General features: G+C 44.7%; 1 long non-coding RNA gene across 1 annotated transcript; it reads right to left on the bottom strand.

Annotated features, from left to right (window-relative positions):
- Positions 1-1,310: 1,310 nt before the first annotated feature.
- On the bottom strand, positions 1,311-26,046 carry LOC115900457. Its single transcript, XR_004060139.1, has 4 exons — positions 25,872-26,046; positions 25,623-25,767; positions 9,730-10,020; positions 1,311-1,911 (listed from the first exon to the last, which is right to left on the bottom strand). It is a non-coding gene; the product is annotated as an uncharacterized LOC115900457 (long non-coding RNA).

The following is a 26,046-nucleotide window of genomic DNA, read 5'->3' as shown; positions in this document are numbered from 1 at the left end:
CAGGAGATTCTCCTGCCTCAGCCTCCCAAGTAGCACACACCATCATGTCTGGCTAATTTTTGTATTCTTAGTAGAGATGGGATTTGCCATGTTGGCCAGGCTGGTCTTGAACTCCTGTCCTCAAGTGATCCACCTGCCTCAGCCTCCCAAAGTGCTGGGATTACAGGCATGAGCCACCATGCCTGGCCTTCTCAGCACTTCTTTTGGAGAATTTTCCATAACTTAATGTTTGTCTCCCAACTAGACTATAAGCTCCCTGAGAACAGAGACTTAGCATCCCATATGGCAGCAGCACACAATGGCCTGGCACACAGTGTTTTATAAATACTCGTTGAGGGAATATATGAAGTCTAGACTGAGTATTTGGTTGATTTGGAAGCAATTGTGTGTTTCCTGCCTTTTAACTTTAAAAATGTGTGAAAATTTTCAAATGTACATAAAATTAGAATAATACAATGAACTTTTATATACACATCACCTGGGTTCACCAATTGTCAAGATTTTGCCACATTTACATGACTTTTTTTCCCTTTTTTAACTTAAATTTTTCCCTAGCCTTCTAAAGGCACAGAAACACTAGCTACTATTCATTGTGTTTACTACGAGCCAGCAAATGTGCTAAATGTTTCTTTCTTTTTTCTGAGACAGAGTTTCGCTCTGTCACCCAGGCTGGAGTGCAGTGGCGAGATCTCAGCTCACTGCAACCTCTGCCTCCCAGGTTCAAGTGATTCTCCTGCCTCAGCCTCCTGGGTAGCTGGAATTACAGGTGCCTGCCACCACACCTGGCTAATTTTTTGTATTTTTAGTAGAGTTGGGATTTCACCATGTTGGCCAGACTGGTCTCGAACTCCTGACCTCAGGTAATCCACCTGCCTCGGCCTCCCAAAGTGCTGGGATTAGTAGGCGTGAGTCACTACTCCCGGCCTAAATGTTTCTTACATATGTTGTTATTTAATCTTCTCAACAACTCTGCTATTTTAGAAAGGTGGACGCTGTTGATACAGTGTAAGTCACTTTATGGAGTGTTCCCACTTTAGTAGGTGGAAATCTGGGACTCCAAAGTTCATGTTCTCAACTACCAAACATTGCTCTTTATAGATTTAATCAAACACATTTCTCTCCCACCTGCCCTTTCTTCTTCATACCTACAGACTTTTAAATGTTTGAAACATTTTTATTGTGCCTAACCTGGAGGGCAAGTGCTCTAGTGCCTGTGAAAAAAGAACAGCAATTGGCTTTATTATTCTCCTAATAAAAAATCAATTTGGCAATAAACATTTATTGAACCCTTTTTTATTTATCAAGCACCATGTGAAGACCTGGGGAGACAACAGTGAATGAAATAAATATTGTCTCTAGTCTTACGGAGCACAGTAGAGTCAGGTTCTCCAACAGTAATTCAGATAGTTTGTGGTTGGATCCACCCTATATAAATATCCTCTTGGCTTTCCAACTGAGACTGTGGGTTTACAATGAGCCAAGTAAGATGGAGCAGCTGACGCTGAGGGTTCAAAACGGTCAACTCCACTATTTAGAGGTTTCTTCTCTGACACTCCCCTCTACTTTTTTCCTTGCCCTCTGTTTCCTGACTATCCTGGAGCAGTACTGCTTTCATCTCTGATTGGACAAAGGAAGGGACCAGATATGTAATTCGAATTTACTCTGATAGCTACAAAGGTCTTCTGTGTTCAGTTGTGCAATTTGTGCACTGCACAAAGACATCTGGTTGAGGAGCTGGCTGGAGCTGAAATCCTGCTTGCGCCCCATTTGCCAAGGGATGGCCCCAACCCGGGGCTCTGCCAGCCTTGAGAAAGAGCCTCTTTTTCTACCTACTGAGCTTCCCACGGCAGACACACAGGAACCACGGGTCTATGAGCTACAGAGGCATCCCATGAAGCCCTCTTGGCCAACCTAGAAAGAGAATGGAAAGGGAGATCATTGAAACAGCTGGGTCAAATTGAAATTTTGGATTACGTGTGAAACTCACCATTTGTACTCTCCATGTCACCCATGGACTCAGTGGATGGAATTCAAAGTGCCTTCAGGTTTGATGGCAGTAAGAATGTCAATTCAACACAGGAACAAGGCATGGTGGTTAAAAGCATACACTTTATAGGGTACATAACGTGACTTGAGAGACTTCTTGCCAGCAAGTAATAGAAGAGAATGGGAAGAATTGGTAACAATTTTCAGGTGGTTTATTTCCTACACTTAATTCCCAGTGTGAAGTGGATCGCCTCATCATAGTGATGAAGAGAACACTAACACTGCCCAGCCCTCTCAGCATAAACCAAGAGGTTTTCCACAGGGAGTATATTCACTGTTTTTATGATTGTGTGTAGTAATATTAATAGCTTTCACTTAGTAAGCACAGATACGTGCAGGGCATTGTACTGAGAATTTCACCTACATTGCTTTATTGAATTCTCTTTATATCCCCATAAAGGAGGTATGATTACATTTTATGCATGGGGACACTGACATTTGAGTTACCTAAGGTCATATAATAAAGAAGTGGTACAGCAGGGCTTGAACCCTTGCCTTTTGACTTCAAAACCCACACCTCGCCGGGTGCAGTGGCTCACATCTGTAATCCCAGCACTTTGGGAGGCCAAGGTGGGCGGATCACTTGAGGTCAGGAGTTTGAGACCAGCCTGGCCAACATGGTGACACCCCATCTCTACTAAAAATATAAAAATTAGCTGGGCATGGTGGTGGGCACCTGTAATCCCAGCTACTCAGGAGGCTGCGGCAGGAGAATCGCTTGAACCCAGGAGGCCAAGGTTGCAGTGAGCTTAGATTGCACCACTGCACTCCAGTCTGGGTGTCAGAGCAAGACTCCGTCTCAAAAAAAAAAAAAAGACCAAAACCCACACCTGTAACCACCACGCATGCCCGTTTTGGGAGAAGAGTCTGTCCTGTTAGGTCTCTCTCCTGGCCTGGAGAACCTACCATGCACATCTCAGACTTCTGTTCAAACATATCAAACTTCCCCCAACTTGGGATCTATTTTAGCTTTCTTTTCTTGAATACCCACTGTCTTCATGCATAACTGATTAATAGGAATCCTTCTTGGGGCCAAGCGCGGTGGCTCAAGCCTGTAATTCCAGCACTTTGGGAGGCCGAGATGGGCGGATCACGAGGTCAGGCGATCAAGACCATCCTGGCTAACACAGTGAAACCCCGTCTCTACTAAAAAATACAAAAAACTAGCCGGGCGAGGTGGCGGGCACCCATAGTCCCAGTTACTCCGGAGGCTGAGGCAGGAGAATGGCGTAAACCCGGGAGGCGGAGCTTGCAGTGAGCTGAGATCCGGCCACTGCACTCTAGCCTGGGCGACAGAGTGAGACTCCGTCTCAAAAAAAAAAAAAAAAAAAAAAAAAAGGAATCCTTCTTGGGCAGTGCAGCAAACTGGCCACTTTTTCTCAGTTAGTATTATCACAACTCACACTCATGTCACAAGCCACACCCCAGCCAAGGCCTTTAACCTCTGCCAACCTCATGACTCATCAGAAGCACTGTTATAAGTATATTAAAACATTTTGTAAGGGTTTTTTTTTTTGCCAACCTCAATAGCTCAGCAGAAAACTGACATAAGAAAATATTTTAGAAATCTTATAAGGATTTTTCTCTTTGACTATCTCCCCACAACTGTCCACAAGAGAGGACAGTCATCAAAAAGACAAGGTGTGTCTTTTTGAGTAATGGGATTTGGGAGGATCAAAGAGACTTCAGTTTAACAGGATGAAAAATGTCTTTCATGGGAAGTTGGGGCAGGAGGTGTTGGCACTGCGAGGTGGTTTGCATGGTTCTAAGATCACAGGTATGATCAGGTGTTGACTGTAATTAGTTTTTGTTTTGGGTTCAGGCGAGAGAATTGGTGTGCAATTCTTGGCTAGCGTGGTATTTTCCTTCACCTTTTAAATGGCAGAGTTCATAGTTTTTATAAGACAAAGTTACCAACCTCATGATAACAATAACTCACATTTGTTTTGTACTTACCCTTTGCTGTTTATAGACATTCTTTTATTTCATCCTCACAACCGCTTTGTGAAGGAGGCATATTCATTATTGGCAAGATGATGGCAATTTTACAGATGCCATCTTTTGCAGATGGCAAGATGGGGGCTCACAAAGGGTATGAGGTTGTGGCTGTGTAAGCTGAACAAGTGTAGAGAGCTAATGTGCAATAAGAAAACTACAGTTAATAATACTGTATTCTGTACTGGTGTTCGCCAAAAGAGAAGATTTTAGGTACTTTTTTTTTTTTTTTTTTTTTTGACAGGGTCTTGCTCTGTCACTCAGGCTGGAGTGCAGTGGTGAAATCTCAGCTCACCACAGTCAAGACCTCTGGGGCTTAAACGGTCCTGCCACCTCGACCTCCCAAAGTGCTGGGTTTACAGACATGAGCCACTGTGCCTGGAAGATTTTGGGTACTCTTAACACACACACACACACACACACACACACAGAAAGAGAGAGAGAGTTATCTGGGCACAGTGGCACATGCCTGTAGTCCCAGCTTCCCAGCTGCTTGGGAGGCTGAGGTGGGAGGATTGCTTGAGCCCAGGAGTTCAAGGCTGCAGTGAGCTACTATGGCACCACTGTGCTCCAGCCTGGGTGACAGAGTGAGACCCTGTCTTAAAAATAATAACAATAAAATAAAATAAAGTAAAAAATGTAGCTATGAAGTGATGGGTATGTTAATTTGCTTGACTATGGTAATCACCTGGGCATGTGTATGTACCTCAAGATAAGTGTAGCCAAACATGTTACACACCTTAAGTATGTACAATTTAAAAACAAGACGGAGGCTCAGGAAGGAGAAATAACTCACTCGAGGTCACAGAGCTAGTAAGTGGCAGAGCCTGGATTCAAAAGTGAGCAGCTGCCTCCAGGTTGGGCTCATCACCATATTTCATGTACCCTCTAAATTCTTGTGGGGAAATCAGGATGCTTATTCAATCCATGCCGCATATAGAGGTTGTTAGGTGGTGAATACTTCTTGTCCATTTTTGTTTCAAAGATGGGGTTTCCCCCAAATACCCCTGGCCTCTGTCTCACCTTTACTGTCCCCCTGGGGAGATGAGCGGGTTGCCTGAGTGTGAGAAAAAAGGGCACACATGGCCTAGCCTTTTAACTATACATCTTGTTCTGCTCCTCCAGGGGCAGGTCTTTCTAGCTGGGTGGGGTGGGAGGCCTTCGGAGTTCTAGTGCTCCAGAGTATGTGAGTCTGCCTATCTTTGGAGTTTAATATGAGGAGACCCTTGGCCCTATATAAGCCACAGTTTCCAAATCAGCTTATTAAAGGGTATATTTGGCCCCTATTTGATTATTCTCTTGTCTTCTTTCTCTGTTGATCTAGAGCTCCAGATGGAGAAGAGAGTGTTATGTATCCTCACTGCACCCTCTCCCAAGAGCTACTGTGGAAAATAAAGAAAGAAATGTGGGTCAGGTGCAGTGGCTCACGCCTGTAATCCCAGCACTTTGGGAGGCAGATCACCTGAGGTCAGAAGTTCAAGACCAGCCTGGCCCCATCTCTACTAAAAATATAAAAAATAGCCGAGTGTGGTGGCGGGCGCCTGTAATCCCAGCTACTCGGGAGGCTGAGGCAGAGAATTGCTTAAACCTGGGAAGCAGAGGTTGCAGTGAGCCAAGATTGCACCACTGCACTGCACTCCAGCCTGGGTGACGAGAGAGACTCTGTCTCAAAATAAAAAAATAAAAAGAAAAAAGAAAAAAGAAAGAAAGAAAGAAGTGAGTTAAGTATTAAGACATCATATGAATTAAAGACTCTTGATCTAACATTCAATGAATCTACTGGGCACACTGGCTCATGCCTGCAATCTCAATTGAAGTTGGGCGGGTAGATGGCTTGAGCCCAGGAGTTCAAGACCAGCCTGCACAACATAGAGCAATCCTGTTCTACCAAAAAACACAATATATCAGCCGGGCATGTGGTGTGCACCTGTAGTCTCAGCTACTCAAGAGGCTGAGGCGGCAGGATTGCTTGAGCCTGGGACGTTGAGGCTGCGGTGAGCCAAGATCACACCATTGCACAGCCTGGGCTACAGAGCCATACCCTATCTCAAAAAAAAAAAAAAAAAGAAAAGAAAAACCAAAAACCCATCCAATGAATCCACTCCCTTCCAGGGCAATTGGTTCATCAATTGAGTTAAAGAAGGAGAACATAGCAGGTACTTTGCTTACATGATCTCACTTAACTGCTGTAACAATCAGGTGAGATGAAATTTATTATCTCTATCTCATCCATAAGGAAACTGTATCTTATTCAGTCAACAAATATTGGGTATAGCCCATAGCCAGACTTTATTCTAGGAGGCTCAGGAAGGTCATGGGAATTGCTCAAGATTGTATATAGCTGGTCAGTGGAAGAACTAGGATTTGAATTCGGGTCTGACCAATGCCATGGGTTAGGCTTTCCTTGGAGAGATGGGAGAGTGGGAACAAATAAAATAATGACAATAAACATATTGAGCCCTGACTTTATACCAGTATGAAACTTTATACCACTCAGTGCTTGTGATGCATTACCTCATCAAGTCTTTGCCTCATCCTTACAAAGCAGGTACTGTTATCCTCATTGTACACATGAGGAACATGAGGCTCAATGATGTTAAACATGAGGCTCAATGAGCTCAGGAGTTCGAGACCACCCTGGCCAACATGATGGAACCCTGTATCTACCAAAAATATAAAAATTAGCCAGGTGTGGTGCCGCATGCCTATAGTCCCAGCTACTCGGGAGGCTGAGGTGGGAGGATAGCTTGAACCTGGAAGCTGGAGGTTGCAGTGACCTGAGATTGCACTGCTGCACTCCAGCCTGGGTGACAGAGTGAGACTCTGTCTCCAAAAAAAAAAAAAAAAAAAAAAAAAGATGGAGTCTCACTCTGTCACCCAGGCTGGAGTGCAGTGGCATGATCTCAGCTTACTACAACCTACAACCTCCACCTCTCAGGTTCAAGCAATTATTCTGCTTCAGCCTCCTGAGTAGCTGGGATTACAGGTGCCTACCACCACGCCCAGCTAATTTTCATCTTTTTTTCAGTAGAGACGAGGTTTCCTCATGTTGGCAGATTGGTCTCGAACTCCTGACCTCAAGTGATCCACCCACCTCAGCCTCCCAAAGTGCTGGGATCACAGATTTGAGCTACCGTTCCTGGTCAACCCCATCTTAAAAAAAATCAAAACAAAACAGTAAATGGTAGAGCTCCAACTGAAGCCAGGTCTTCTCATTCCAAACTGTTAGACTATGTGTAGTATTGCCTTTGTTTTCCTGCCTTTACAAAGGTAGTTGGGAGACATAGCCTCTGATATGACATCAGAACACCTTGAAACAATTAATTAAAAAGTGCAGATCAACCTGGTGGATTTGCATGAAGGTACTCCAGAGTGGGGAAGGAAGGCAGAGGATGAGGTATGTGGGAGAAAAGGCTAGGAAGCAGAGTGAAGTGATTAACATTGGGTGGGTTGAACCAGGCTTCTTGGGAGGCATTTTCAGCCAGGTTTCAGCTTGATGACAGCAGAGAAAAATAACAGGGCAAGTCTGAGAATCAGGGAAAATTTTTGAATGGCATGACTTTGTACATGGTAAGTCAGTTGTAAAAAAACAAAGCAACAACAGCAAAACTCCATCTTCTCTGAAATGTAGGAATTGCCCTGTTGAAGAGATGGGCTGCATCCAGGTCCTCAGAGTTTTATTTGGGTGAACATTCAAGACCCAGAAAATCCTGGATTTTATCATGGTTTTCTGTTGTTAATTAATTGGGGTGAGTATGGGGTCATTTAATTTTTCTGGACCTTAATATCCTTATCTCTAAAATGAATGTGTATCCTCCAAAGTTCCATCTAGCAATAATATTTCTTCTCCTTTCTTTCAGGGCAGAGGACAATACCAGCCTCTGGCACACAGATGATGGTTGAGCAATGCTTGTTGGCTGGGTGTGGTGGTGCAATCCTGTAATCACAGCACTTTGGGAGGTCAAGGTGGGCAAATTGCTTGAGTCCAGGAGTTCGAGACCAGCCTGGGCAACAGGGCAAACCTCATCTCTACAAAAATAAACAAAAAATTAGCTGGACATGTTGGTGCGCACCTGGGGTCCCAGCTGCTCAGGAGGCTGAGGTGGGAGGATTGCTTGAGCCCAGGAGGTTGAGATTGCAGTGAGCTGTGATTGTGCCACTGCACTCCAGCCTGGGAGACAGAGTGAGACCATGTCTCAAAAAAAAAAAAAAAAAAAAAGTTGACTTGAACTAATTAAAGGCAGTAGTACTAATTGAAAAACAAATTCTCCCCATGTGGCGTGTCCTGCTTGCTATCTTGTTGCCTGTGCTCCATAGGTCATGTGGCCTTGCCCCTGAGTTATCCAGCTTGTCATCTCCTTGTTGAGGAAACCTCTCCCCGCCTTTCCCCACAAAAATCACTTTGCTTCCCTCATTCTAAAGTCTCCCTAGTATAGGCTCAATCTCTCTATGAATCCCTTGCATTCTTAATTCTTCCTCTGCCTTCTAACTTTCCTGTTCTTAGGTATGGCTGAACTGGCGGTGTGCTTATTTTTCATTTTTCCTTTGATGAATGGATAGTGTCTCACTTGCTCTCTTCCTGGAAACTGAACACATGCCTGCATGAAGGGTGTGGAGGAAGCCATATGATTGAAGGGGCAATGTCTAGTAATGTCATGCCTTAATTGTAGGCTCAAATGTTAATGATGAATTAACTTCTTGAAAGTTGATCTTTAGGCCAGGTGCAGCAGCTCACACCCATAATCCCAGCACTTTGGGAGGTTGAGGCAGGAGGATCTCTTGAGCCCAGGAATCTGGGACCAGCCTTGTGACATGGCACAACGGCATCTCTACTAAAAATACAAAAAAAAAAAAAAAAAATTAGCTGGGCATAGTGGCACACACCTGTAGTCCCAGCTACTCAGGAGGCTGAGGTGGGGAGATTGCGTGAACCTGGGAGGTTGAGGCTGCAGTGAGCTGTGATGTTGCCACTGCACTCCAGTCTGGGTGACAGCAAGACCCTGTCTCAAAAAAAAAAGAAAACAAAGTTGATCTTTAAAATGAAGTGTGTACAGTGAGAAGAATATTTCAAGGAGGAATGGTGCTTTCATATATTTGGTTTAAGCAGATTTATTTAGTATTATATATAAATCAACCATGTATTTGATGGACTTCTTCACTTTTCACTTGTGTGGCTTAGCACCATACCTGCAGAGCCCAATCTTTCTTTCTTTTTCTTACCATAGGCATGAACACCATTTTATTATTATTATTTTTGAGATGGAGTCTCGCTCTGTCACCCAGGCTGGAGTGCAGTGGCATGATCTTGGCTCACTGCAACCTCCGCCTTGCAGGTTCAAGCCATTCTCCTACCTCAGACTCCCAAGTAGCTGGGATTACAGGAGCCCACCACCATGTCCTGCTTTTTTTTTTTTTTTTTCAGTAGAAATGGGGTTTCAACATGTTGGCCAGGCTAGTCTTGAACTTCTGACCTCAAGTGATCCATCTGTGTCAGCCTCCCAAAATGCTGGGATTACAGATGAGCCACTGTGCCCAGTCTCCTCTCCTCTCCTCTCCTTTTCCCTCCCCTCCCTTACCCTCCCCTCCTCGCCCCTTCTCTCGTCTCCTCTCTTCTCCTTTTCCCTCTCTCTCTTTTTAAAGAGCTTGAGTCTCTCTGCTCAAAATTTCAAACTCAGAAAGTTTACTCACCTGGATTACTTTCATCTGCGCTTCTGAGACTGCGCCAGAGCCTTGGAACCCAGCTGATCTACTTATTTGTGGCAGTAGAGCGGCAGATGCCCTGGTTGGCCTCCGGTCTCCAGTCTCTCCTTGTTCTTCACTAACAGGGCTCCAGCTGGGCTTAGGGCAGCAGGCTGCCCATGGAAGATCACATACCTCCCCAGAGCCCCTTGAAGCTGAAGTGTCTACAACCCAGGTCTGGCCAAAAAGATATCCGTAGACGCTTCCTCCGGGGGCTTTCAGGAGAGCCCCATTGTTTCCCTGATAAAAAGGGACAAGTCCAATCAGTACATGTGTTTTGCCCTTGACCCCTCCCCTTCTTTCTGTGTGGAGTATGAACACCATGCTGGAGGGGCAGCAGCCCAGCTTTCCATTGTGAGGAAGAAAGTCAGGCACTAAGAGTAGCAGAGAAAAGTTAGAAGGAGGCTGGGACCTTGTTTTCTGTAAGCAACTGCTTCAGCCTTATCTCAAGACTTCTATAGTGTGAAAAAAAAAAAAAAAGAGAAAAACCCTATTTGGTTAAGCACTGTGTTCAGTTACTTGCAGCTAAGTAAAATTTTAAATGATGCTGTGGCTCATACTCGTAATCCCAGCACTTTGGGAAGCCGAGGCAGCCGCATGACTTGAGGTCAGGAGTTCAAGATCAGCCTGGCCAACATGGTGAAACCATGTCTCTACTAAAAATACAAAAAAATTAGCTGGGCATCATGGTGGGCACCTGTAATCCCAGCTACTTGGGAGGTTGAGGCAGGAGAATCGCTTGAATCCAGGAGGCAGAGGTTGCAGTGAGCCAAGATCGCACTACTGCACTCCAGCCTGGGTGACAGAGTGAAACTCCATCTCAAAAAAAAAAAAAAAAAAAAAAAAGGAAAAAGAAAGAAACCCCATCTCTACTAAAAATACGAAATTAGCCGGGTGTGGTGGCACGTGCCTGTAGTCCCAGCTACTCAGAAGGCTGAGACAGGAGAATTGCTTGAACTCGGGAGGTGGAGGCTGCAGTGAGTCAACATTGCACCACTGCACTCCAGCCTGGGTGAGACAGAGTGAGACTCCGTCTCAAAAAAAAAAAATTTTTTTTTTAACTGATGCAACTAGAAAATAGAGGAAAATGTGAAAATTATAGGCCTCGGGAAACACTTGACATATCTTGACAATATTGGCAGCCAAATGTAGCTGGTCATTAATATATTTTGCCCAGTGTTGGTCTATCCAGATTTTGTCAGTGATTATTTGGATCCTCTCTTTCTTCCTTTCTTTCCTTCCTTCCTTCCTTCCCTTTTCAACAAATTTTGCTGAACAGCTTCTATATCTATGAAACAAAATAGCCGTATCTGCCTTCAAATAATTATACAAATCTATAATTATGGAACAATCTAAATACAATAAAAGAAAATACAGAGGACAATGAGGATGTGTAATTGAGGGACCAGATCTGGTCAGGGAGGCTTCTCTGAGGGGCTGAGGTCTGCTCTGAGACTAGAAGGATGAACAGGAGTTTATTAGGCAAAGGTGGTGGCCAGAGTGAGAAGCAGCAGCATGCATGAAGGCCCCAGGGCTGTAGAGAGCGTGGTGCTTTTGAGGAACTGAAAGTAGTGCCCTGTGACTGAAATATTGAGAGTAAAAAAGAAAGTAGCAAAAAATTAGGCTGGAGACATAAACAGGGGCCAGATGATGCTGGGCCCTGTGGTCAGTTTATATTAAGGATTTGGGTCTTTATCCTAGATGAATAGGAAGTCACGGAAGATTCTAAACCTGTAGGGTGACCTGACCAGATTTGAGTTTAACAAAACAAGTGCCATTCTAGTCATATGAACTAGAATGGACTAGAATGGAGATGTGAGGTGCAGGTGATGTGGGGAGCCCATTTAGGATACTAGACAGAGGATGTGGGCAAGGTGAGGGATGAGGGCAGCTTGGATTAAGGGGTGGCAGTGGAGGTGGAGAAAAGTTATGGGATTTGAATACTATTTAAAATATAAAACTTATAGGGCCTGGTGATGGAGTAGACATAGCTGTTGATGGGTGGAGGACTTCCAAGAGGACTCCTTGATTCTGGCTTGCAAAACTGGATGTCCAGTAGGGAGTGGGGGTGGCATTTACTGAGAAAAGAAACCTGGAGGAGGCCTGAGTTGGGTGGGGGGCATCATGATGAGTTCCCACTGAACACACCAAGTGTGAGGAGCCTGGAGACACCCATGGGGCTGTGGGAGTAGGTGGTATGAGTAGGATCTGGTGCTTAGCTGAGAGGTCTGGGCTGGAAGCATCAGCATTTAGATGGAGTGGATGAAGTCATAAATCATGAGATCATTTAAGAAGAGAAGACAGTGAACAGAGAAGGGGGCTTAGGACCAAGCTGATACCAAGATGAATAACCTTGTTTCCACCCTCAAGGAGCTATGGCTGTGTAGAGGTGATGAACTACGCATGTATGTAATTACAGTATTGTCAGAAAAGGACTTATACTCTACCAATACCATAAATGATGCATTCGGAGGAGGGCAACACTATACCAGCTGAAGGGATTAGCAACAGTGTCATGGAAACATTTAAGACCATCTTTTTTTTTTTTTTTTTTTTTGGCAGGGGGGCAGGGTCTCACTCTGTTGCCCAGCCTGCAGTGCAGTGGCATGATCATGGCTCACTGCAATCTGGAGCTCCTAGGCTCAAGCAATCTTCCTGCCTCAGCCTCCCAGGTAGCTAGGACTACAGGTGCGTGCCACAATTCTTTTAAAAAATTATAGAGATAGGGTCTTGAACTCCGAACTCAGGTGATCCTCTTGCTTTGGCCTCCCAAAGTACTGGGATTATAGTCATGAGCCACTGCACCCAGCCTTAAGACCATCTTTGTTGTATAGCTAGAATAAAGTGAGGTGGATGAGGGTAGTGATAGGCTTCCAAGTGGAAAGAGTGACTTGACAAAGGGTTTGAGGCTGAAAAACCAAGACCCATGGCAAATTTCAGGGAGTTCAGCTTATCTGGAGATAGGGTATAAGTGGGGAATCATTTAAAAGGTGAGTTGGAGCCAGACTGAGGAGGGCTGCAAAAATACCTGGCTGAGGTGCTCGACCTGTAGGAGTGGGGACCTAACTAAGGTTTGTAGGACAAGTAGGGGGAGGGTGCCTTGACTAAAGCAGTGATTGAAGAAGACTCCTGGATTCCCATGTGGGAAAAAATATGTGTGTGTGTGTGTGTGTGTGTATTTAGGAAACCTCATAGAATACAACCCTGTAAGTCCTGTGGGCCCACAGGAAATGGACAGTGGTTTGTCTCTGTTTCCCTGGAGACACACGCATGGTCTCTTGTCTTTGCCTCTCTCAGCTCTCCCGTACTCTTTGCAGATCAACTTTCTCTGTAAGGGCCTTGGCTTCTACTTTCCCTTCACCTGCTTTGCAGGAGGTTTGGGTTGCCATGGCACCCATTCTGACCCGGATCCACCGGATCTTATATCAGACCCCACCATCATTTGCTGCAGTCTCTCTGCTGATCATAGCATAAAGACAGGCTGTACCTTTTGGTGACTCCAAATTGATATTCTAGTCACGATCAATACAATAATCTAACAGATCTCCTAATCACATTTCCTGTTGGTGGGTAAGTCTAGCATTTGCACAGATTTGCTGGACACAACTTGACTCACATTGTTTCCACATTTGTTTAATAACAGGTTATTATCTGCTGTAAGAATGAGGACAGGAACTGTGTTTGTCTTGTCTCCCACTGTGTCTATTGCTGTATAACAAATTACCCCAAAACTTGGTGGCTTAACACAGTAGGCATTTATGATCTCACAGTTTCTGTGAGTTAAGGATTTGGAAGTAGCTTGTCTGGATGGCTGTGGTTTGGGTTGCTTATGAAGTTGCAATCAAGATGTTGGTTGGGTTGCAGTCATCTGAAAGCTTGAATGAAGCTGGAGGATCCACTTCCAAGATGGTGCACTCACATGGCTGTTGGCAGGAGGCTTCAGTTTCTTATGACATGGACCTTTCCATAGGGCTGCTTGAGTGTCCTCATGACATGGTAGTTGACTTTCCCCAGAACAATTGATCCAAGAGAGAGCAAGGAGGATGACATACACCGCCTTTTATAACCTAGTCTCAGAAGTCATACATCATCACTATTGCTACATTCTATTTGTTAGAAGTGAGTCATTAGGTCTGTCCGACACTCAAGGGAAAGAGGAATTAGGCTCCATCATTGAAGGGAAAATTGTAAAATAATTTGTAGATGTATTTTATATTTTTTATTTTTTTGAGACAAGGCCTCACTATTTTGCCCAGGCTGGAGTGCAGTGGTGCAAACACAGCTCAGTCAGCCTCAACCTCCTAGGCTCAAGGATTCCTCCCACCTCAGCTTCCCAAGTAGCTGGAACTATAGGTAGTGTGCCACCATGCCCAGCTACTTTTTTATTTTTTGTAGAGACAGGGTCTTACTGTGTTGCCCAGTCTGGTCTAGAATTCCTGGGCTCAAGTGATCCTCCTGCCTCTGCCTCCCAAAGTGTTGGGATTACAGATGTGAGCCACCATGCCTGGCTGCAGATGTATTTTAAAACCACCACAGCCACCGTAACTTTAGCACCTATTATGGTGCCTGACATATAGCAGTTAATAATGGCTTGCAAAAGGAACAGTTGTTCTCTCTCCTAAACTTGATTCACTAGCACTGAAAGAGTGGCAGTCACTATAAGGCAGGTCGTCACACCAAGGAATGGCCATTTCAGGCTTCATTCGGCTTTAGTGTCTTCCCATGTGTTGTTCTATCAGGAAATGGTGGGCCATTTTGGGAAGTCGCTTGGCCAAGAACACAAATATAGGCTGCTGAGATCCCTTTAGATGTTGGCATAAAACTAGCCAAAGAGAGAGGAGGTCTCAGAGGTTTGTAAGAGTTGAGTTCTGCTAGCGAATTAGAATTTTTATTAAATATTTATAATGGGGCTTCTAATAAAATTATTAATACTATTATTTTGAGGAACAAATCCTTTATATTTAATATGTCTCTGAAGACTTGGGATCATTTGTGTCTATAAGATCAAACAGGGCAGGGTGCGGGCCTGTAATCCCAGCTCTTTGGGAGGCTGAGGCAGGCAGATCACTTGAGATCAGGAGTTCGAGACCAACCTGGCCAACATGGTGAAACGCAGTGTGTGGTGGTGTGCGCCTGTGATGCCAACTACTTGGGAGGCTGAAACAAGAGAATTGCTTGAACACAGCAAATGGAGGTTGCAGTGAGCCGAGATTGTGTCATTGCACTCCAGCCTGGACAACAGAGCAAGACTTAGTCTCAAAAAAAAAAAAAAAAAAAAAAAAAAAAATCAAATAGATTCAGGTCAGAGCAGATGCTGTGGAACATAACCATGGTGGAGCAGGAGCACAATGGGATTCTTTATTACAGTTCTTTGCATCCCAAGTATTCAAAGAGAAAAGAAGGTGGGTGTTAGGTGCTGCGGCCATGGACTTGACATTCAGTGGGGAGGAGTGCAATGAGCTGCAGCACTATTTTGTTGCTGTTGTTGGAGGTGAGGTCCTGCTATGTTTCCCAGGCTAGAATGCAGTGGCTATTCACAGGCATGATCATAGCACACCACAACCTCAGACTCCTAACCTCAAGCGATCCTCCTGCCTCAGCCTCTCAAGTAGCTGGGATTGCAGGAATGTGCCACTGTACCTGGCTACAGCACCTTTAGAATCCACCATAGCTTTCATGCTGGAGCTGTGCTCTTCCTGGTCAGCCCGTAGCCAATGACAGAGCATGGTGAGTGCAGGCCTAGCTATTTCTGTCAAACGTGGGATTTCTCAAATGGCTCCCTGTGGAGTTGACTGAGATTCTGTCACATTTGTCTTGTGATCCTAGGCTCTCCCTGCCCAGTTCTGCTGCCTCCTCCTTTATCTTCCACGGGTGTCTCCCTCTCCCCACTGAGCCTCTTGCTCTCTCGGCTTTATCTCAGCATTCCGGAGGACATGAATGACATGGGAGGAATGAGGCTGTGTGGTCATGGTAACCATTGGAAGACCTACTGGGCAAGCCTTTAAGATCTTCTAGCCCAGGCTTTGAGAACTAGTGTCTGCGGGATGGGGATCTTGGCTTTAGAAACTTATTTTGGAAGGAATTTCCAAATTGCTTACATGATATTGTAGGCCAAGGTGGAAGTTTGGGCATCATTGTAGATGAGGGTACTGATGTCAAGGCTCCCCAGGAATGGAGAAGAACAGCGCAAGGGGCTCACCAAACAAGCTCCTCAGCGAAGTCAGAACTGTGTTTCCCCAGTGCTGGGACACAGGGAGGCAGTCTCACTGTGTACTGTTGCCATTTGCAGGAGGTGACAGAGCTTGCCCAAGGAGGGGGCAGGAGATTGCAGTGGTTAAGTGCTTTGGAGGCAAATAGGCCCGGGTGTGAGCCTGGCGGTGCTACCTACTAGCTTTGTGATGTTGGACATGTGACCTAAGCTCTTCATCTCTCAGCTTCCTCATTGGGAAGATGGAGATGATAATATAAGTCTACTTCTTAGATTTGCTGGGAGGATTTTTAAAACTCCTTCTAAAATGCTCAGCACTGTACGTAATTGAATCAGGTAAAGTTCTCAGCTGTAAGCAACAGAAACTGACTCAGGCTGACTGAAATAGAAAAAAGAATGGATCAAAAAGCCAGTGGGCAGCTCCCAGAATCCCCAAAGAGGCTAGAAAGGCAGCTCAGAGAACAGATAGAAATAAGGGCAGTAGCCAGGGCCATAGTCAAAATCCTGCCATAAATCCAGCCTGGTGAGGATGCTGCTGCTGCCATCATTGATCGCTGGATGCCTTTGCTGTTTCCCGTCATAGAACCAGACCCTGCCCTTGGCCTTGTTGCCACTGTTGCCTGGAAATGGGTGTGGCTGTCACCACTACCACTGCCAGCCCAGCCACCAGAATGGCTTCTCTGTGGTTCTCAGCCTCTTTTCTGCTTCCCCTCTCCTTCCCTTTCCACCTCTACTTTCCCCTTCCCCCTCTTCTTCCTCTGCCTCCTCACCGTCCCCCCTATCTATTTCTTTCTCTATCCTTCTTCACATTTTCTCTGTCCACTGGCTAGTTATCCTCATCCATTAGCTGTACCAAATTTTTCCCATTAAAGGAAGAAATAGGCCAGGCATGGTGGCGCACGCCTGTAATCCCAGCTATTTGGGAGGCTGAGGCAGGAGAATTGCTTGAACCTGGGAGGCACAGGTTGCAGTGAGCCGAGATCGCGCCATTGCACTCCAGCCTGGGTAACAAGAGCGAAACTCCGTCTCAAAAACAAAACAAAACAAATAAACAAACAGAAAAACAACAAAAAAGGAAAAAATACATGACCCAGTGATCCTTCTTCAACTTCCTTCCTATCTTCTTTCCTTCTTTAAATGTCTGGAAAGTTTATTTTTCTTCCTCACTTCAATCTGTCCTCCACCTCCTTAATTCACTGTAACTGCCCTTCCCAAGGTCACCAGTGACCTCTCCATTGCTTTGCCAAGGCCGACTTTTTTGTCCTCCTCGACCTCTTGGGAACACTTGATCTTGTTGACTATGACCTCCCTTTGAGACTCTTTCCTTTTCTCGGCTTGGTGATGCCATGCTTTTCTGGCTTCCTCCTTTCTTGGATCTGATTATCTTGATATTCTTTGTGGGCTTTTCCTTATAACAAAGTACTACAAACTGTGTGTCTTCAGCAACAAAACTGTACTGTTTCATAGTCCTGGGGCTTGCAATTTGGAGATTAACATATTGGCAGGACTTGTTTCTTGGCTTGTAAAGCATCACCCTGATCGGTGCCTTCATATTCTGATAGTGTTCTCCCTGTTACATGCCTCGGGTTCAAATGTTTCCTTTTTATAAGGATGCCAGTCATATCGTATTAGCTCCCCTCCTCTACCAGAACTTCATTTCTGTTGCTTATAACAGAATACTTGAAACTGGGTAATGTATTTACTTATTTATTTATTTTGAGGAGTCTTGCTCTGTTGCCCAGGCTGGAGTGCAGTGACACAATCATGGCTCACTGCAACCTCTGCCTCCCAGGTTCATGCAATTCTCTTGCCTCAGCCTCCTGAGTAGCTGAGATTATAGGCACACACCACTACACCTGGGTAATTTTTGTATTTTTGGTAGAGATGGGGTTTCACCATGTTGGTCAGGCTGGTGTCAAACTCCTGACCTCAGGTGATCCAGCTGCCTCGGCCTCCCAAAGTGCTGGGATTATAGGCATCAGCCACCATGCCTGGCTGAAACTGGATAATTTATAAAGGAAAGGAATTTATTTCCTACAGTTCTGGAGGCTGAGAAATGCAAGGTCAAGGGGCCACATCTGATGAGAACCTTCTTGCTGGTGGGGACTCTGTGGAGTCCTGAGGCAGCACAGGGCATCACATGGTGAGGGCGTGGATGTGCTAGCTCAGGGCTCTTCCTCGTTATAAAACCACCAGTCCCATTCCCAGGATAACCCAGGAATCCATCACCCCATGAATCCATGAATGAATTCATCCCTTCAGGAGGGCAGAGTCCTTATGACCCAATCCAAATCGTCTTTTAAAGTCCCCATCTTTCAATACTGCCACAGTGGGGATTAAGTTTCAATGTGAGTTTTGGAAGGGACCGACATTTAAAGCATAGCACTCGTCTTAGCTAATTACAACTATGTTGACTCTATTTCCAAGTAAGCTTCCATTCTGAGTTGCTGGGGGTTAGCACTTCAACACATAACATTTAGGGGAACACGGTTCAATCTATAGCACTCTTTAAACATTGCTTTCCCTTGGCCACTTTCTTTTTTTTTTTTTTTTTTTTTTCTGAGACGGAGTCTCGCTCTGTCTCCAGGGCTGGAGTGCAGTGGCCGGATCTCAGCTCACTGCAAGCTCCGCCTCCCGGGTTTACGCCATTCTCCTGCCTCAGCCTCCCAAGTAGCTGGGACTACAGAGGCCCGCCACCTCGCCCAGCTAGTTTTTTGTATTTTTAGTAGAGACGGGGTTTCACCGTGTTAGCCAGGATGGTCTTGATCTCCTGACCTCGTGATCCGCCCGTCTCGGCCTCCCAAAGTGCTGGGATTACAGGCTTGAGCCACCGCGCCTGGCCAGGGCCACTTTCTTAGGCTCCTCCCATGAGAAACTTTATCCAAACTCATGACTTTAATGACCATACCACCTTAGAATGATGCTACCCCAGGGTGTTTCTCAAACCCAGTTCTCTCCCTCAGTTCTGGAGGAACAGATCTGATTACCCAGCAGTCATATTTGGATATTTACAGGTCCCTTTTTTTATTCATTTTATGAGTCAGGATCTCACTCTGTTGCCCAGGCTGGAGTGCAATGGTAAGATAATGGTTCACAGCAGCCTCAAATTCCTGAGCTCAAGCCATCCTCCTGCCTCAGCCTCCTAAGTAGCTAGGACTACGGGCATGTGCCACCATGCCCAGTTAATTTTCTTATTTTTGTAGAGATGGGTGTCTATGTGGCCCAGGCTAGTCTTGATCTCCCGGGCTCAAACAATCATCCTACCTCAGCCTTCCAAAGTGCTGGGATTATAGGAATGAGGCACTGTGCCTGACCAAGTCCTTTGTGTAATGTTCCAGATTGAATTTATCTTTTCCTTAAAGCTGCTTCTTCTCCTGAGTTTCTGATCTCAGAGACTGGCCCCATCAACTACCTTGCTCCCCCATGGTGGGAGATCACCCTGGAGGCTTGCTTCAGTTTCTTACTCCCACCCCTTCCAGTCACCATGTCCTTCAATAGCATCACATGTTTCTTTTCTCTCTCTCTCTCTCTCTCTCTCTTTTTTTTTTGAGACGGAATGCTCTCGCTCTGTCACCCAGGCTGGAGTGCAATGGCATGATCTCAGCTTCCTGCAGCCTCTGCGATTCTCCCACCTCAGCCTCCGAGTAGCTGGGATTACAGGCAACCCGCCATCATGCCTGGTTAATTTTTGTATTTTTGTAGAGATGGGGTTTCACCATGTTGGCCAGGCTGGTCTTGAACTTCTGACCTCAGGTGATCTGCCTGCCTCAGCCTCCCAAAGTGCTGGGATGACAGGTGTCAGCCACTATGCCTAGCCTATTTTTATTTTTTGAATTGAACATTCCTTCATACTTGTTTTATATGGTCAGAATACTACATTGGTAGCAATGATTCATTTTGTTAGTCATGAAACAAACAACAACAAAAAACAATTCATACATTTTACTTTGTTTCTCAGAAATGAGAGATGTTTTAAGAATGTGTTTTCATGAGATTTGCCAAATATTTTTCATTGCACAATATGCACAATAGCTTTTTTTTTTTTTTTTCCTCTTCCTTTTGGAGAATTGTTGGGTTGATGAAGCTTTTAAGATAGGTAAAAACAGATGTACTGACACAGTTTGGGAAAGCAAAAACAATTTAACTTGAAGAAAAGCCCCTAGAGAAATGACGCTCTCCCAAGGATGTTCGAAACCCAGTTATAGGAAGTACTAAGTCTTCAGCAGACAATGTGATTTGCGTTAACAGCCAGCAGAGCTTGGGGAAACGCTGACAGTCCTCCAAATACCACAATGCACTGTTAGAATCAGACTCGCTATGTTGAAATTTAAGAGGATTTACATTTTAATTACTTGCTCAAAATTTGTCCTCACAATTGGTCCTTTAGGCAAATGTTAATCCCATTTACTTCTCTCTAATTTTAATGCTCCAAACCCCACCAATTTAGAGAAGGAGGAAGTGTTCTTCCAAGTTTTTTAAGTGGTTTATTATATGATGTGAGAATTTTTTTTTTCCTTAAAATGATATAGTCCAAACATGGAGGTACCACGTAGGAGAAATGGAATTGAGGAATACCAGCTGGAAAAGCTCTTATTCACCCTCTAGTTCAATCCCAGCCTCACAAATTAGAAAACAAACCCAGAGAGGCAGAGAGACTTGCTTAAGGTCACATGGTTATTCATAGATCTAGAATTCACACTTTCTGGTGCCTGAACCAAAAGTCCGCTTTAATAAAAATTATAGTCAGCATTTACGGAGCACTTGCTAAGTACTAGGCTCTGGGCTAAATGCTTTTCAAAACTTCCAACAGTTCACAAAATCAATGAAATAGAAAATATTTCAAATGTAAAAGAAAAACATAGTCAGTCCTCTCGAACAATTTTTCTGTGGATGTTTCATTTGCTTTCTTAAACAGAAGCTGCTGACGTACATGCCTTTCCTCCCTTCCAGATTCAAAGTCTGCAAAGGGCTCCTAGGTGTACTCCACTGAGCTGTGTTTTGAAAGCTAAATAAGCATTCACTTATTCACAACAAAAGCCTGATCTATTTCTATTAAGGCTGCAGAGAGGTTTGGAAAGCACAGATTTCTCCCCCTATTTCCTCCCTTAGTTTGTTCACCAATTACTTCTTCCCTCTCTTCCTTCTTTTTCCCTTCCCTCCCTCTCTCCCCAGCTTCTCCCACTTTCTTTCCTCTCTCTGTCTTTCTCCCTTTCTTTCTTCCATTCTAGAAAGTGAGGTGTTTTCCAGCACCTGTAATCTGTATACTTTGGGAGGCTGAGGTAAGAGGATTGCTTGAGGCCAGGAGTTTGAGATCAGTCCGGGCAACATAGCAAGACCCTACAGCAAATTTTTTGTATAAAAAATTTAAAAATTAGGCAGGCTTGGTGGCACATACCAATAGTCCCAGCTACTTGGGGGGCTGAGGCAGGAGGATCACCCAGAAGTTCGAGGCTGTGGTGAACTATGATTGCCCATGGCACTCCAACCTGGATGACAGAGTGAGATCCCATCTCTATAAAAGATAAAAAATGAAAAATAAAGATAATCCCAGCACTTTGGGAGGCTGGGTGTGGGCAGATCACCTGAGGTTAGGAGTTCGAGACCAGCCTGGCCAACATGGTGATACCCCATCTCTACTAATAGTACAAAAATTAGCTAGGTGTGGTGGCACATGCCTGTAATCCCAGCTGCTCCGGAGGCTGAGGCAGGAGAATCGCTTGAACCTGGGAGGCAGAGGTTGCAGTTAGCCCAGATTGTGCCACTGCATTCTAGCCTGGATAACAGAGTGAGACTCCATCTCAAAAGAAAAAAAAAAAAAAAAAAAGTGGAAGTGAGGTATTAAGGACTCTCTCTGCTGTGATTCAAAACTCCTTTTGATTTGTCTTGAACATGTAGAACGTTGGAAATGCCGGGGCCTTAAGCATCATCCAAAGGGGAGTGGAGGCTAGAGAGGTAAAGGATTTTGCCTGAGGTCAACTAAATGAAATCCTACCGAGATCAGACAGTGACTATAGAGCAGGACTCCAATCAACCCCAAGAGGAAAGCTACCAGAATAGCAAAGGCAAAGTCTAATTGGTTCTGGAGGTGTTATCCTTTTTAAATGACTTAATTCAATCTCAAACCAGCAAGCTCTTCACCTTCACTTGAAGGAGTATAGGATCTTTTATCAGGAGCTTAAGAATGAAAAGCAAACTTCTAATCACTTTTTGAAACCCAGCTCTTCAAAATCCCCAGAGTTGAGGGCCAGGTAATGAGTGGGGCTTACACAGAGTAGGTTCTCAGAGATATAAGGGTTGGGACTTGGAAATACACATGACAGGCGGAGACAGAAATTTTATTAACCTGTACCTTAAAGCCCTTTAAGAGGACATTTGATTGTGGAATGAAACCAACACATTGAGAAGACTCAAAGTGGGGAGAACTTGAAATTAGTTTTGCACTTTCGAATCCCAGGTTTCCAGGCCCTCCATCCTCAATGATTGGCTGGTGAGATTCTGAACACTGAGCTGTTTATTTTCCCATCCCAATAACTTCAGCAAAGGAATCTCTGAAGTCCGGTGTGGAAGCTCAATGCATGGACCAGACAGGAGGATCGCTTGAGGCCAGAAGTTTGAGACCAGCCTGGGCAACATAATGACACCCCCATCGCTAGACAAATAATAATAATTATTATTATAAATAACCAGAGAGAGATTGAGCCTGGGAGGTAAGTAGCATGCCACAGATCACTTAGCAATCTAGAAACAGATTCTGAATTCTAGGTCCCACTCAGAGAAGGAGAAGGAGAAAGTGTGGCAGCCCTGACTTTTGTTCTTCAGAGGCAGCTTTGTATGGTGGAGATTGCCTGGAGCCAGGAGATAAGGCCATGTACTTTCTGGTCCTCAATTACTTCCCTTGTAAAATGAGAAAGAATTGGTCCACATCACTGCCAACTTCCTATCTATATGTAAGAACCATGTGACTTTAGAATCATATTCGAATGGTAAAACGACATGTGATCCAATTGATTGATTGTTTTTTATTGTCTTGATTTTTCCCCCCATCCTGGTTTGGGGTTTGGCCGAAATGACTGAATTTAGGGAAATATCTTTGATGTCCCAAATTACCTGGAGGAATTTCATCTCACAATTTTTCTCAAAGGTCTTTAGGACTGCTGCATGTTTTTGAGATCCTTGCCTAGAAAACAATCTAGGAGCAGAACACGATGAGAGGTCAACAGCATTTTTTTTTTTTTTTAAGATGGAGTCTTGTTCTGTTGCCCAGGCTGGAGTGCAGTGGCACGATCTTGGCTCACTGCAACTTCCACCTCTCTGGTTCAAGCAATTCTCCTGCCTCAGCCTCCCAAGTAGCTGGGGCCTGCCACCACACCCAGCTAATTTTTGTATTTTTAGTAGAGGTGGGGTTTCTCTATGTTGGCCAGGCTAGTCTTGAACTCCTGATCTCAAATGATTCACCCATCTTGGCCTCTCAAAGTGCTGGGATTACAAGGCGTGAGCCACCATGCCCAGCCTTTTTTTTTTTTTTTTTTTTTTTGAGACAGAGTCTTGCTTTTGTCGCCCAGGCTGGAGTGCAGTGGTGGGATCTCGGCTCACTGCAACCTCTGCCTCCCAGGTTCAAGCGATTCTCCTGCCTCAGCCTCCTGAGTAGCTGGGATTACAGGTGTGTCCCACCATACCTGGCTAATTTTTGTATTTTTAGTAGAGACAGGGTTTCACCATGTTGGCCAGGTTGGTCTCGAACTCCTGACCTCAAATGATCCACCCACCTGGGCCTCCCACAGTGCTGGGATTACAGATGTGAGCCACTGCACCCGGCCTGTTCAGCAGTATTAGTGAAATGTTTCCCCACCATGTTCAGTCTAAAGCCACACTTCTTCACCCCTACCAAGCCCTGCACTTTCTGGATCCTCCTTCCTTTCCAGCCTCCTATCATATCCTCTCTCCTCATTTAATTTATTTTGGACACACTGGCTTTCCTTTAGTTCCTCAAAGGCACAAAATTCTTTCCTAACTCAGGACTTGCGAGTTAGGAAGTCCTGAGTTAGGACTTTTTGGTCGCTTCCCTCATTTTTGGTCGCTTGGATGATTCAGGCCTGAATACCACATCATCAGTTGGGCCTCCACTGGTATTAATATTTGGACCTCCACTGACCACCTCATCTAAACTGAAATTGGACCACCCTATCCTTTCTCTTCAGAGCACTTAAAATTATTTTTGTGTTTAATATCTGCTTCTCTAACTAGACTGGGAAGTCCATGAAGTCAGAGGCTATCTCTTTTTTGTTCACCACTGCATTTCCTAGCATGTAGTAAGCCCTCAATAAATATTTACTGGCCTGGTGTGGTGGCTCACGCCTGTAATCGCAGCACTTTGGGAGGCCCAGGCGGGCAGATCACTTGAGGTCAAGAGTTCGAGACCAGCCTGGCCAACATGATGAAACCCTAGTAAAAATACAAAAATTAGCCAGGCGTGATGGCGAATGCCTGTAATCCCAGCTACTTGGGAGGCGGATGCAGGAGCATAGCTTGAACCCAGGAGGCAGAGGCTGCAGTGAGCTGAGACTGCACCACTGTACTCCAGCCTGGGTGACAAAATGAGACTCGTTTCAAAAAAAAAAAAGAAAAAAATTTACTAAATAAATGAATGAATGCATTCACAGAACATCCCCAGCACAATCTGCTCTTATTGGTTGTTTCTATATGACACAATCTACATAAACACTTAGTGAAATTGCCACGTTGACCCTGTTTTGGTATTGTGGAAACAGCTATTGGCCCTTGGATAAGTTGGCAAGGATTCCAATGTGTGTTTATTCAAACTGAATGGGCCTGTTTAGGGGCTCAGCAAGAACCCCAGGAGCCAGTTAATGCAAACTCAGTTCTCTCAATCTGACTTCTTGTAAAATTTCAGAGACATTCTCTTGGCCAAGAAGATAACTGAGATTTCAAGTTAGAACTGTAGTATCCTTAAGAGAGAAAATCAAGTGACTCTCAAGTGACCGATTTTGCCTGAGTAAAATCGGAATTAAATCATATGTGGAATTACGACAGAGTCACTGGATGGCAATCAGTTTTGTTTTGTTTTTCTGGGACCACATGAAAAAGAGGTTATTTATTAAGAATGGAATAGTTCCTTTAAAATTCTGTAGCAATCATGTCTCTCTCTTTTTTTTTTCCTTCCAGTCCATGGAAAGTGTTATCTCAGGCAGCTTTGTGCAGGAAGTTGGGTTTATCACTTCCTCACAGTTGCAGTTTGTCTAGGACTTAGTTACATGCTATCAGATTGCATCAAAATGTAGGCCTTTGTGTGTTTAACTCATCAAAGGAATGGGCCCTCAGGACTTGATATCACTTCACTGCATACGCAGCCATGTAGCAAAACAAAGCCTATCTAAACAGGACACAACTATTTCTGTTGTGTGGCAGCTCCGCTAGCTCGCGCTTTCAGAAATGGTTGGGTTTTGGGTTTCAGGTGTCTGCACTGTTTCACTTCTTCTTTTTATATTTGTATCTTTTTAGAATTGCAGTCATTTGCTGGTTATGTGCGAGGAAGGAAAACCCAAAATATTACCTATGAGGGAGGAGGTAAGATTGCCCCAATCCAGTGTCAGTTGGAGGTAGCACTAACCCTTACCTCATCTTCTTGCTATTCACTTGAGAACTCAGTTGCTGCGGTCTCAGTAGTCCTGGGCTTCAAGGCTGGCCATGTGGGGGTTTCAAACCTTGACTTCTCTGGGTCGTGGGGCAATTATTTCACCTCTGAGCTTCAGTGTTTCCATCTGAAAAATGAAGTTAATAATAGCACCTGCCTCATAGCTTCATGACATGGAATAAATGACACAGATTAAAGAATATATGAAGAGCGCTTATAAAAAGTGCTCACCATGGGAGAGATATCGGGATTTTAAAGCCTGAGGGGATACCACACCTTAGGCCCTGCAAGAGCAGCAAGACAAGCAGGCAGGGCAGCCAGTCCCAGCCTGGGCAAAGTTTCTCAGGCTGTACTTCCACCTTTGGGGCCTCGTTACTATTTTCTTCTCCGTGGAGTTCCCTCTTCT

This window comes from Rhinopithecus roxellana, chromosome 11 (genome assembly GCF_007565055.1).
Source record: "Rhinopithecus roxellana isolate Shanxi Qingling chromosome 11, ASM756505v1, whole genome shotgun sequence".
Classification (NCBI taxonomy): domain Eukaryota; kingdom Metazoa; phylum Chordata; class Mammalia; order Primates; family Cercopithecidae; genus Rhinopithecus; species Rhinopithecus roxellana.
This window is presented reverse-complemented; position numbering and strand designations above follow the sequence as displayed.